The 12,439-nt window shown below is 34.7% G+C and overlaps 1 non-coding gene and 1 pseudogene across 1 annotated transcript; one reads left to right on the top strand and one right to left on the bottom strand.

Annotated features, from left to right (window-relative positions):
• Positions 1-7,475: 7,475 nt before the first annotated feature.
• On the bottom strand, positions 7,476-7,628 carry LOC116630350. Its single transcript, XR_004298946.1, has one exon. It is a non-coding gene; the product is annotated as a small nucleolar RNA SNORA62/SNORA6 family (small nucleolar RNA).
• Positions 7,629-10,222: 2,594 nt separating this feature from the next.
• Positions 10,223-11,102, top strand: LOC116627673 (annotated as a pseudogene).
• Positions 11,103-12,439: the final 1,337 nt, after the last annotated feature.

Genomic DNA, 12,439 nt, shown 5'->3' with positions numbered 1-12,439 from the left:
TTTATAGACTAATTGGGCCATTTTGAGGGACACTTGGTCCAAACTCCATATACCACCTGACCCCCCCAAAACCTATAAACTGCAGTTTTGCACAGTTAAACTAGGAATTGGTATTAGTTCAGAATCACTGTCAGTCACTGAATATTCCGTGTACTTGGCTCTTCTCTGGGCACAATTACCCTAGTTATAGGTCTCTTTGGAGAAAGCCAGCTGGAAGGTTTATAGACTGTTTGTGCAGCATTGTTCCAGACACCTTCCTCAAGGTTATTCAAACTGTCTTTTTCCATACTGCCTCTTAAAATTCTCAAGAATCTCTGAGTCTTTTTTTTTTTTTAATTTTTATTTATTTATTTGACAGAGAGAGACACAGCGAAAGAGGGAACACAAGCAGGGGGAGAGGGAGAGGGAGAAGCAGACTCCCCGCTGAGCAGGGAGCCCGATGCGGGGCTCGATCCCAGGACCCTGGGATCATGACCTGAGCCGAAGGCAGACGCTTAACGACTGAGCCACCCAGGCACCCCAAGAATCTCTGACTCTTAGATAATGAAACTAATTAGATCTCTTTACATAAAAAAAATTCTTAGAGATTTATTTTTATGTTCCGTTTCCTTTGGTACTAAGTACAAATGCAGTTAGTCACAGCCAAGGATCACTGTGCATCAGGTCATCGTGGCTGCCATCCTGGTCCTGAAACCTATTTGCATAACTGCACCTACTTTGTAGCACTTAACACTAATGGTAGCCAGGTGGGTATAATTACTCAAGTACATTTCAGAGCCACAGTGACGGAGCCCTCTGCCACCTAAAAGTTCATCTCCGTTAAAATCATAAAGTCAGTTTCAAGGCATCACCTACCAACTGTATCTTTGGCTTACAAAGGACAGCAATTCCAGCCTTTCCTCAATGATGCTAGCCCTCACTGAAAAGTGTTAATTCCCACTGCCGTGAGGAAGAGGACGTTTTGTTTGCCCTCTGGGAAATGACAAGTAGGTTGTACATGCAAAGTTTATTCTAATAAAGTATTCCTATTCCTACAACTCTTTAGGTACCTCCTACACTATATCAAAGAGTCTTTGTCATCATAACTTTATTTACTAAGTAATAAACTCTAGGTAGCCAAAAGCAATTTTCTAAAGTTATTTGAGGAAGCTCACAGAGTCTCAAGAAGGGGTATAAATCCACTCTGAAGCTCAGCAGTCAGATGTGCCCAAGCAATAGGGTTGCCGGATTTAGCAAGTTAAAATAAAGGCACCAACTTAAATTGAATTTCAGGTAAACAACAGATACTTCTTTTCTTGAAGTAAAAGTAACAATATTTGGGACATACTTATGTTAAGAAATTATTATTTATATGCAATTCAAATTTAACAGGGCATCCTGTACTTTCACTGGCAGCCCAGCCAAGCACATGGGAGGTTTGCTAATCACAACATATGTCACTCTTTCTAGGCAACTATAATCAAAATTAAAAGCCCAAACCTCCACTATTGTCTCCCTTGAAGAACCAGATCGATTTTACAATACATTCTTTAGAAGATTTATTCTCTCATATTACTCACTGTTGAATCTGTTTTGTTAGTTCATCTGGTGGTAAAACCTAAGATATATGCATGAATCCCAGTTCTGCAGGAGCCTGGCAATGCAAGTTTTCTGTTTTCTGCCCTGGGAAGATAAGAGTCACAAACTGAACAATTTCAAAATAGAGAGGGTATTCAAAGGTAAAGGGTAGCTAAACAAATGAAGGTCCAGTACACTCTGCACCTGGCAGTTGGAAATATGAGTCTAGATAAATTAGTCCATTAGGTGCAATTAGAGTGAGATATTTGTAACACAAATATTTTAAAGTTAAATAAGTAGTTTATGTTAAAATAATAATTAAAATATCTTTTTGCTAATTCTCCCATACTGGCAAATTATTCACCATTCATGGATTGTCAGTTCTCTCCATTTTAGATTATTCAATGAAGAAATATTATACCAACTCGCTGAAAATAATTTCCTAATAAAGAAACAATTAAGCCTTTAAATGTGTTATCTTCTTCCAAATGTTCAAACGCTTTTTCTAACTCACTTTATTTTTAGATAAAGAGAATAAATTATATAATTATAGAAAACTCCTGAGCTCTTCTATTTTATCTTTGTATAGTGTATGAATGGTAACACATATGGAGCTTTTCAAAGCAAGCCTAGAGGGTTTGGCATTTAGATATCTGAGTCACAACTATTAGCTCACTGTGGCATTACATCGGAATGTTGTATATCATTCAGGCAATTCGTTTCTGTAGTATCTTATACCCAAAGTGCTTTTACTTAGAAATGAAAGTAAAATGTCTTCAAATTATTCACAAATCAAATATTAGCTTCATGACTGTTTGAGAGATACACAATTTGGGTTTAAAATATAACTAGACATTATGAAAATTAGAAAGTATCCCAGGGTCCAACTATACTTTACGTAGACAGGGATATGAATTATTAGGAAAAATGTGGAAAGAGGTGGGACCACTCAAAGTAGAAATATATCCACAGGATAAACTCTCAGAAAATGGAAGTATTACTGAGACCAAGACTTTTCTTTATGTCTGAACCGCCTATTTATTACTTGAAACAGAATTTGGAGAATAATACTGAGACTGCAAAGTGCCACTCAGCATGACATAAGTTTGGTGATTATTATTAAAACATATATGATGAATAGATTGTAAAAAAAAAAAAAATGCCCTCACTCTTCCCCCGTTGTGCCAACATCTCCAGCAATGTGAAGCCATCAAAAGCTGGAGTCCATTTCCCTACCTCACTGAATTCAGGCTGACCTTGGACTTGCTTTGGCAAAAATAACAAAGCTGAATGACAGTGATCTTGGTCCAAATCCATTAAGAGATATTGCACATTTCTGTTCATTTTCTTGGGTCTGTGCCACCAACATTGAGCAAGCCTGGGCTATCCTGCTGGAGAATGAGAGATCATGTAGAGATGATGTCAAAGATGTCAACTGAAATAATTCTAGACCAAACAACTCTTAACTTACCAACCAGCTGACTTGTGCAATTATGTGAGTATAAGTACATTATGTTGTTTAATATTTTGTTACAGCTCACTGATTCTCTGTGTATTTTATTTTTTCCATCTTTTTTTCCCTCTTTTCCATCTTGTGGATACTGTTTCTATGTCTTCAAATTTAATAATATTGTGCAGTGTCTAATCTCCTCTTGATACTAGGGTATTTTATTTTTCATCTCTAGTAGTTTGATCTGGGTCTTTTTATATCTTTTGCTTCTTCCCTCAGCATGCTCATGCTTTCCTCTATTTACCTGAACATATGGAACATATTTATAATAGCTTTTTTTATCATTCCTATTTGAAATTCTATTATCTGTATCAAATCTAGTTCTATTTCTATTGACTGATTTTTCTTCTCCTCATGGGTCATATTTTCATATTTTTCATGCTTGTTAATTTTATTGAATGCAATTGAGAATTTTATGTTTTTGTGTTGGAGGTGTGTGTGTGTGTTTCTTTAAATATTTTGAGGCTTCATCCCATGATGCAGTTACTTGGGACTAATTTGAACCATTATTTCCAGGCTTGCTTTTAGGCTTTCTGAAGCAGTTCCAAAGTAGCATTTAATGAAGAGTGAATTATGCCCAAGTACTAAAGCAATTCCCTTCTGAAATCTCTACCACTGCCCTTTGTTTTAGGAGGTCTCTCCACTCTGGTGAGAACACAAATTATTCCTGGCCCTGTATGATTTTTTGTGCCTCATTCTTCCTATATGCCCTTCCCTGGTTTCAGGGAGTTTTCTCATAATACCTGTACTTAGTAATACTCAGGTAAAGACTTGAAAGGAACTCTCTTTGGTTCTTTGCTCTCTTTGTGTGCGGCTCGCTTTCTGGCACTCTGCTCCATTAATTCTAGACAACTCCACAAATTCAGACACTCTCACCTTCACACAAGGAGATTGGTGGGCTCTATGTGGGTATGCCCTTCCTACACTTTCATATTGGGCACATGCAGAGCTCACTTCATTTGTTTTCCTTTTTGCAGGGATCACTATCTTCCATAGCTTGCTGTTCAATATCCAAAAACTATTATTTCATATATTCTATCATTTGTTTTGTTTTTAAGACATGGGGGTAAGTTTGATTTTTTAACATCATCATGATCAAGTGGAAGTCCCTTTTATTCATTTTTCTTTCAATAGATTCACTTACTTGACAAATGGTCATCAATTATAATTTGTGATGTAAGTTATTTTTCCAATCAACCTAAATAGTAATCTCCTTGATGGCAATGAGATTTTTTCACTGTAGTATATATCAAGGTTATTGTAGTGGGCAACATAAACTAACATTTGCCAGTATAAAAATAAAAGGAGAAAACTTAGTGGAAGAATATTTATGGCACCTGGAATCAACAAAAGGATTGGATAAATAGCAGAAATTCAGGGAACCCTGAAAGCTTGGTTGCAGGTCTATATCCAAGGTCAGTCTACATGATATCACTGTGGTTGTAGGAGGGACAGAAGAGCAAGGACCTGGCTATATTGGCTTCTGAAGTGGAAATATTCAATGCCCTTCTATTCAAACTTTACATAGATCAGGTTACATATAATAGAATTAAGTTGGGTGCTGGGCAGATAGCTTTTATGCCCTGAAAGAAAAATAATGAAAGAATATAGGCCCTATTTCGTTACTCTTCAGAAATTCTTCTTAAATGAACCAGTCATATTCCATTTTATAACTTCAATCCAACTAATTGAGACAATCAAAAAAGAGAGTTCTTCTTTTATATGAAAGCCCATTACAAATTTAAAGATTATCTCATTGAAGAGTTTTTAACATCCTTATCCAAGTTAAGAAGATGTTGAAGATAGTTAGCAACATGCCATATTTAAGTTTGATGGATATTTACTGTGTTGTAGTTTTGTCCTTTATATTTTTAAATAGTATGTAATGGTGTCCTTATGATAGCTTCATGGTATAGATATGTTTCCTTTAACAAATGAGATTCCTGGGGGAGATGAAATGACTCACCTTAGATCATACAACTGATAAGCAGAGTTAAGATTAAAACTCATTTTTTTTTTAACTTCAAATCCAGCATTTCTAAAACACTTATTTCTACATGACTTCTCTTTAGGTTGAATATACTTTTTAAAATTATCATCAGTTGAAGTATAATATTGAGGCATAATTGCACACTGCATTATTTTATTTTTTTTTATTTATTTTTTTTTTTTAAAGATTTTTTTTTTATTTATTTATTCATGAGAGACAGAGAGAGAGAGAGAGGCAGAGGGAGAAGCAGGCTCCCAAGGAGCAGGGAGCCCGATGTGGGACTCGATCCCAGGACCCTGGGATCATGACCTGAGCCGAAGGCAGACGCTTAACCATCTGAGCCACCCAGGCGCCCACACTGCATTATTTTATAAATCACATGTAATGATAAAAATTTACAGAGTAAAATTCATTGTTTTTAGTGTAGAGTACAGATCATACAGTTCTGACTAAATCTATACAGCCAAATAACCACAATGTCAATCAAGATATAAACTATTTCCATCATTACAACAAAACCCCTCTTATCTCCAGTCAATCCCATTCTTCACTTCCTGGTCCTCGGCAATGAATAATATAATTTATTTCTTTATAGTTATGTTTTTTTCCAGAATATCATGTAAATGGAATCACACATTCAAACCCTGATGGCTTCAACAGTGTATTCTTCCAAGTTTTAAAAAAGATACAATACACTAGACATTACATGAAAGTGTACTGAAATATATTAAAAAGTAATATATTCAAATAGAATAATGCATCATGACTAGATTTATTAATAAATTGCAAGCTTTGTCTGCATTCAAAATATCAATGTATTTTATTACCACATTAAGATAAAAAAGGAAATATCATACGATCATTTTGATAGATACACGAAAAAAATTAGACAATAGACAAAATCCTGTGTGCTTAAAAATATCACCACTACAACAACTGTAATAACTCTTGGAAAAACTACTTGAAAATTAATAATGAGATAAAAGAAAATCTTATATCTGAATAAAAGGATATCTACAAAGGGCCTGTAGCAAAAATAAATCCTTGATGTGGTAAAATATGTATTTCTTTTTGTTTGCTTCATGTTTTCATTTAAATTCTGGTTAGTTAACATGCAGTGTAATATTAGTTTCAAGTGTAGAATTTAGTGATTCATCACTTACATACAACACTCAGTGTTCATCACAGCAAGTACATGCCTTAATTCCCATCATCTATTTAACCCATCCCCAGCCCACCTCTCCTCTGGTAACCATCAGTTTGTTCTCTATATTTAAGAGTTTATTTTTTGGTTTGCTCTGCCCCCCCCCCACCATGTTCATTGTTTCATTTATTAAATTACACATATGAGTGAAATCATATGGTATTTGTCTTTCTCTTATTTCACTTAGCATAATACTCTCTAGCCCCATCCACGTCATTGCAAATGGCAAGATTTCATTCTTCTTGATGGCTGAGTAATATTCCATTTTATATATATAAATATATATAAATATATATAAAATATATATATAAAATCTTTATCCATTTGCCAGTCCATGGACATTTGGGCTCTTTTCATAATTTGGCTATTGTTGATAATGCTGCTATAAACATTGGGGTGCATGTATCCCGCCAAATCAGTATTTTTGTATTCTTTGGGTAAATACCTACTCATGGAATTGCTGTGTCACATGGCAGTTCTGTTCTTAACTTTTTGAGGAACCTCCATACTGTTCTCCAGAGTAGCTGCACCAGTTTGCATTCCCACCAACAGTGCAAAAGGATTGCCCTTTCTCTATATCCTCACCAACACCTGTTGTTTCCTGTGTTGTTAATTTTAGCCACTCTGACAGGTGTGAGGTGATATCTCATTGTAGTTTTGATTTGTATTTCCCTGATGATGAGTGATGTTGAACATCTTTACATGTGTCTGTTAGCCATCTGGATGTCTTCTTTGGAAAAATATCTATTCATGTCTTCTGCCCATTTTTTTCACTGGATTATTTGTTTTTTAGGTGTTGAATTGATAAGTTCTTTATAGATTTTGGATACCAACCCTTAATAGATATGTCGTTTGCAAGTATCTTCTCCTATTCCGAAGTTTGCCTTTTAGTTTTGATTGTTTCCTTTGCTGTTCAGAAGCTTTTTATCTTGATGAAATCCCAATGGTTCAATTTTTGCTCGAGCATTTACTGGAAACACTACATTCTACATTTTACTGGAAAGTCTGGTAAGTGCAATAAGACAGTAAAGAAAATAAGTTTAAAGAGTTTTGAAAGTGAAATAAAATTCATTATTTTTAGATGACATGGTTGTATCTGCAAAACAAAAAGATTAGTATTCGTCAATGAATTTCAAAATGTTACTATTACAAAAACAAGATAAAAAACCTTATGTCTACATACCAGCAACAACAAATAATTTATTTTCTTCTTAACTTGTAGCAAGAATTACTGTCAAACTCCACTCATTGGTCCAGAGACCCTTGTGGTGACAGTGAAAGACTCATGGGTCATATAGTACACTACCTATACTCGTGAGTTCACTGGCCAGCCAGCAGCCTAAACTCCAAGTTCTAACAATTGCAGTTGTAACTGAATTTTCTATAATGATAATTCTTCTAAAGACTACTTCATCTAACAACAGTAGAGTACCCATCTGTCTCAAGATCATATAGCACACTCACCAAGATAAACCACATTCCGGGCCATAAAACACACTTCAACAAATTTAAAAGAACAGAAATAATACTATATCTGCTATCAGAACACAATGGACAAAACTAGAAATAAACAATACAAAGATAATTTAAGATCCCCAAATACATGGAGATTAAACAATACCCTTTCTTAAAAACATTTATTTATTTTAGAGAGAGAGAGTGAAAGCCCAAGCAGGAAGGGCAGAGGGAGAGGGAGAGAGAATCCCAAGCTGACTTTGCCCTGAGCATGGAGCCTGAGATGGGGCTTGATCTCAAGACCTTGAGATCATGACCTGAGTGGACACCAAGAGTTGGACACCTAACTGACTGTGCTATCCAGATGCCCCTAAACAATACCCTTTTAAACAACACGTGGGTCGAAGAAAAAAAAATCTCAAGACATATTTTTAAAAATTGAACAAAATGAAAATAAAAACATATCAAAATATGTGGGGTGCTTCAAAAGGAGTGCTTAGAGGACTATGTATGGCATTGAATGCATATATTAAAAAAGAAGAATGACCTAAAATCAATAGCCACTTTTACTTTAGGAAACTAGTAAAAGAAAAGCAAGTTAAATCCTAAGTAAGCAAAAGCAAAGAAGGAATTAGAATTAGAGTAAAAATCTATGAAATTAAAAACAGCTTAATCAATACAGTAAATCAATAAAACCAAATTGGTTTTTTGAAAAAAAAATATATATATATAAGCCTCTAGCCAAGCTAACTAAGAAAAAAGAAAGAGGATACAACTTGCTAATATCAGAAATGAAAGAGGTGACATAACTATAGATTCTGTGGATATTAAGAGAGTAATAAAGAAATACTATGAATAATTCTGCACTTACAAATTTGATTGCCCAGACAAAATGAACCAATTTCTTGAAAGACACATTTACCTAAACTTACACAAGAAGAAACAGACAATATGAATAAACCTATATCCATTAAAGAAATTGAATAAAAAATTAATAACCTTCCAAAACAGGAAGTACCAGACCCTGATAGGTTCACTGGTGAATTCTACAACACATTTAAAGGAAAAAATTATACCAATTCTTGTAATCTTTTCAGAAAATAGACCCAGAGGAAATACTTCTTCACACATTGTATGAGGCCAGCATAACCCTAATACCAAAACCAAAGACATTACAAGAAAACTATCGACCAATACTTCTCATGAACAGAGATATAAAAATCCTCAACAAAATATTAGCAAATTGAATCCAGCAACATATAACAAAAATTATACAGTATGACCAAGTAGGATTTATTAAAGATATGCGAGTCTGTTTCAACAGCCAAAAATCAATTAATGTATTCCATCACATCAACAAGCTACAAAAAAAAATCACATAATCATATTTATAGAAGCCAAAAAAAAAAAAAAAAAAAACTTGGCAAAATCTAACATCTATGATTAAAAACTAAACTAAAATAGGGAATTTCTCAATTTGATAAAGAATATCTACAAAAAAGCCTACAGCTAACATCATTCTAAATGATGGGTTTGAAGCTTTTCCACTAAGATCAAGTACAAAGAAAGGACATTTCCTTTCACCACTCCTTTTCAAAACTGTAGTGGAAATTCTAGCTATTGCAATAAGGCAAGACAAGGAAATAAAGGATGTAAAGACTGGGAATGAAAAAAAAACTGTCTTTGTTTGCAGATAACATAATTGTCCATGTAAACAATCTGAAAGAATCACCAGAAAACTCAAGAATTAATATGCAATTATAAAAATTAGCAGAATACAAAGATAATACACAAAAGTCAATCACTTTCTCATAGACCAGCAATGTATAAGTGAAATTTGAAATTAAAAACACAATACCATTCGAATTTGCACCAAAAAATGAGATACTTAGGTATAAATGCAACAAAAATGTAAAAAATCTATATGAGGAAAATGACAAACTCTGATGAATAAAATCAAAGAACTACATAAATGGAGAGATACTCCATGTTTATGGACAGGAAGACACAAATTGTCAAGATGTTGGTTCTTTCCCAATTGATTACTAAATTTAGTGAAACCTCAATCAAAATCTCAGTAAGTTATTTTGTGGATATCAACAAATTGATTCTAAATTTTCATAGGGAGAGGCAAAAGACACAGAATAGCTAACATAATACTGAAGGAGAAAAACAAAGATAGTGGATTCATACTTCTTGACTTGAAGACTTACTGTAAAGCCAAAATAATCAAGATAGTGTGGTATTAGTGAAAGAATAGGCAAATATATCAATGGAAAGAGCAGAGCCAAGAAATAGACGTACATAAATATGATCTGCTAATCTTTGACAAAGGAACAAAAGAAATAAAATGAATACAAAATATCGTTTCAAATAATGGTGCTGAAACAAGTGGACATCCACATGCAAAAAAAGTGAATCTAGACATAGACCTTACAGCCTTCACAAAAATTAACTTAAGAGAAAGCAGAGTTTTTTCCAGACGTGCCTCTCTCCTGGTTTCATGGAGTTTCCTCACAGCATGGCCCCCAAATGCCAGTCTTCACTCCCACCTCAAATGAAGAAACCAAGACTACCTCCTGCCCCCAAGCCTCAGGAGACATCGACATCTCAGCACTTGCCTAAGGGAGAAAAAGAACAGCAAGAAGCAATTAAACATATTGATGAAGTACAAAATGAAATAGACAGACTTAATGAACAAGCCAGTGAGGAGATTTTGAAAGTAGAACAGAAATATAACAAACTCCGCCAACCATTTTTTCAGAAGAGGTCAGAATTGATAGCCAAAATCCCCAATTTTGGGGTAACAACATTTGTCAACCATCCACAAGTGTCTGCACTGCTTGAGGAGGAGGATGAAGAGGTGCTGCATTATTTGACAAGAGTTGAAGTGACAGAATTTGAAGATATTAAATCAGGTTACAGAATAGATTTTTATTTTGATGAAAACCCTTACTTCAAAAATAAAGTTAGCTCCAAAGAATTTCATCTGAATGAATGGTGACCCATCTTCAAAGTCTACCGAAATCAAATGGAAATCTGGAAAGGATTTGACAAAACGTTCAAGTCAAACACAGAATAAAGCCAGCAGGAAGAGACAGCAAGAGGAACCAGAGAGCTTCTTCACCTGGTTTACTGACCATTCTGATGCAGGTGCAGATGAGTTAGGAGAGGTCAACAAAGATGATATTTGGCCAAATCCATTACAGTACTACGTGGTTCTTGATATGGATGATGAAGAAGGGGAAGGAGAAGATGATGATGATGATGAAGAAGAAGAAGGATTGGAAGATATCGATGAAGAAGGAGATGAGGATGAAGGTGAAGAAGATGAAGATGATGATGAGGGGGAGGAAGGAGAGTAGGATGAAGGAGAAGATGACTAATGGAACACTGATGGATTCCAACCTTCCTTTTTTAATTTTTTTCAGTCCCTGGGAGCAAGTTGCAGTCTTTTTTTTTTTCCTCCTCTTGTGCTCATTTGCCCCATTTTTTGAAGTCTCTTTTCTCTCCCTTTATACCATGGTTCTCAACTTATTTCAGGGGGAAATACCTTGAGCAGAATACAGTGGGAAAAGAATCTCTACTCCTTTCTGTTCCAAATTCACTTTTATCCCTTCTTGTCTCAACAAAAACTTTATGGAATCAACACCACCTTGCTCTGTGGGAAAAAAGAAAAACCTTCTGCTCCCTTAGCTCTGCTGGAAGCTGGAGGGTGCTAGGCCCCTGTGTAGTAGTGCATAGAATTCTAGCTTTTTCCCTCCTTTCTCTGTATATTGGGATCAGAGATTACACTGTGTCTCTATGTGAATATGGACAGTTAGCATTTACCAACATGTACCTGTCTACTTTCTCTTGTTTAAAAAAAAGAAAAAAGAACTTTAAAAAATGGGGTTATAGAAGGTCAGCAAAGGGCGGGTTTGAGATGTTTGGGTGGGTTAAGTGGGCATTTTGACAACATGGCTTTTCCTTTGGCATGTTTAATTGTGATGTTTAACAGACATCCTTGCAGTTTAAGATGACACTTCTAAAATAAAAGTCTCTCCTAATGATGACTTGAGCCCTGCCACTCGATGGGAGAATCAGCAGAACCTGTAGGATCTTATTTGGAATTGACATTCTTTATTGTAATTTTTATTCCTGTTTATTTTTAAATTTTCTTTTTGTTTCACTGGAAAGGAAAGATGATGCTCAGTTTTAAACGTTAAAAGTGTACAAGTTGCTTTGTTACAATAAAACTAAATGTGTACAAAAAAAATTAACTCAAAATGGATCATAGACCTAAATGTAAAATGCAAATCTATAAAACTCTTAGTAGATAATATAAGAGAAAATCCATATAACTTGGGTACAATGATGTCTTTTTAGATATAGCACCAAAGGCACAATCCATGAAAGGAAAGGTTGATAAACTAGACTTCTTTAAAATGTAAAACTTCTTCACTGTAAGTGATAATGCCAAGAGAAGGACAAGACAAGCCATGGACTGTGGGAGGATATTTGCAAAATATGCATCTGATAAAGGAGAGTTATCCAAAAATCAACAGTAAAAAAGTCAGCAACTGGATTAAAAAAAAAAAAAAAGGAGTCAAATACCTTAATAGACACCTCAACAAAGAAGATATATAGATGGCAAATAAGCATATGAAAAGATGCTCCATATCACATGTTATAAGGGAAATGAAAATTAAAACAATGAGCTACCACCACACATTTATTAGAA

The sequence above is a fragment of the Phoca vitulina genome, unplaced genomic scaffold (assembly GCF_004348235.1).
Source record: "Phoca vitulina isolate PV1807 unplaced genomic scaffold, GSC_HSeal_1.0 scaffold3, whole genome shotgun sequence".
Lineage (NCBI taxonomy): Eukaryota > Metazoa > Chordata > Mammalia > Carnivora > Phocidae > Phoca > Phoca vitulina.
Note: the sequence above shows the minus strand (reverse complement) of the source record. Positions and strands in the feature narration are given on the sequence as shown.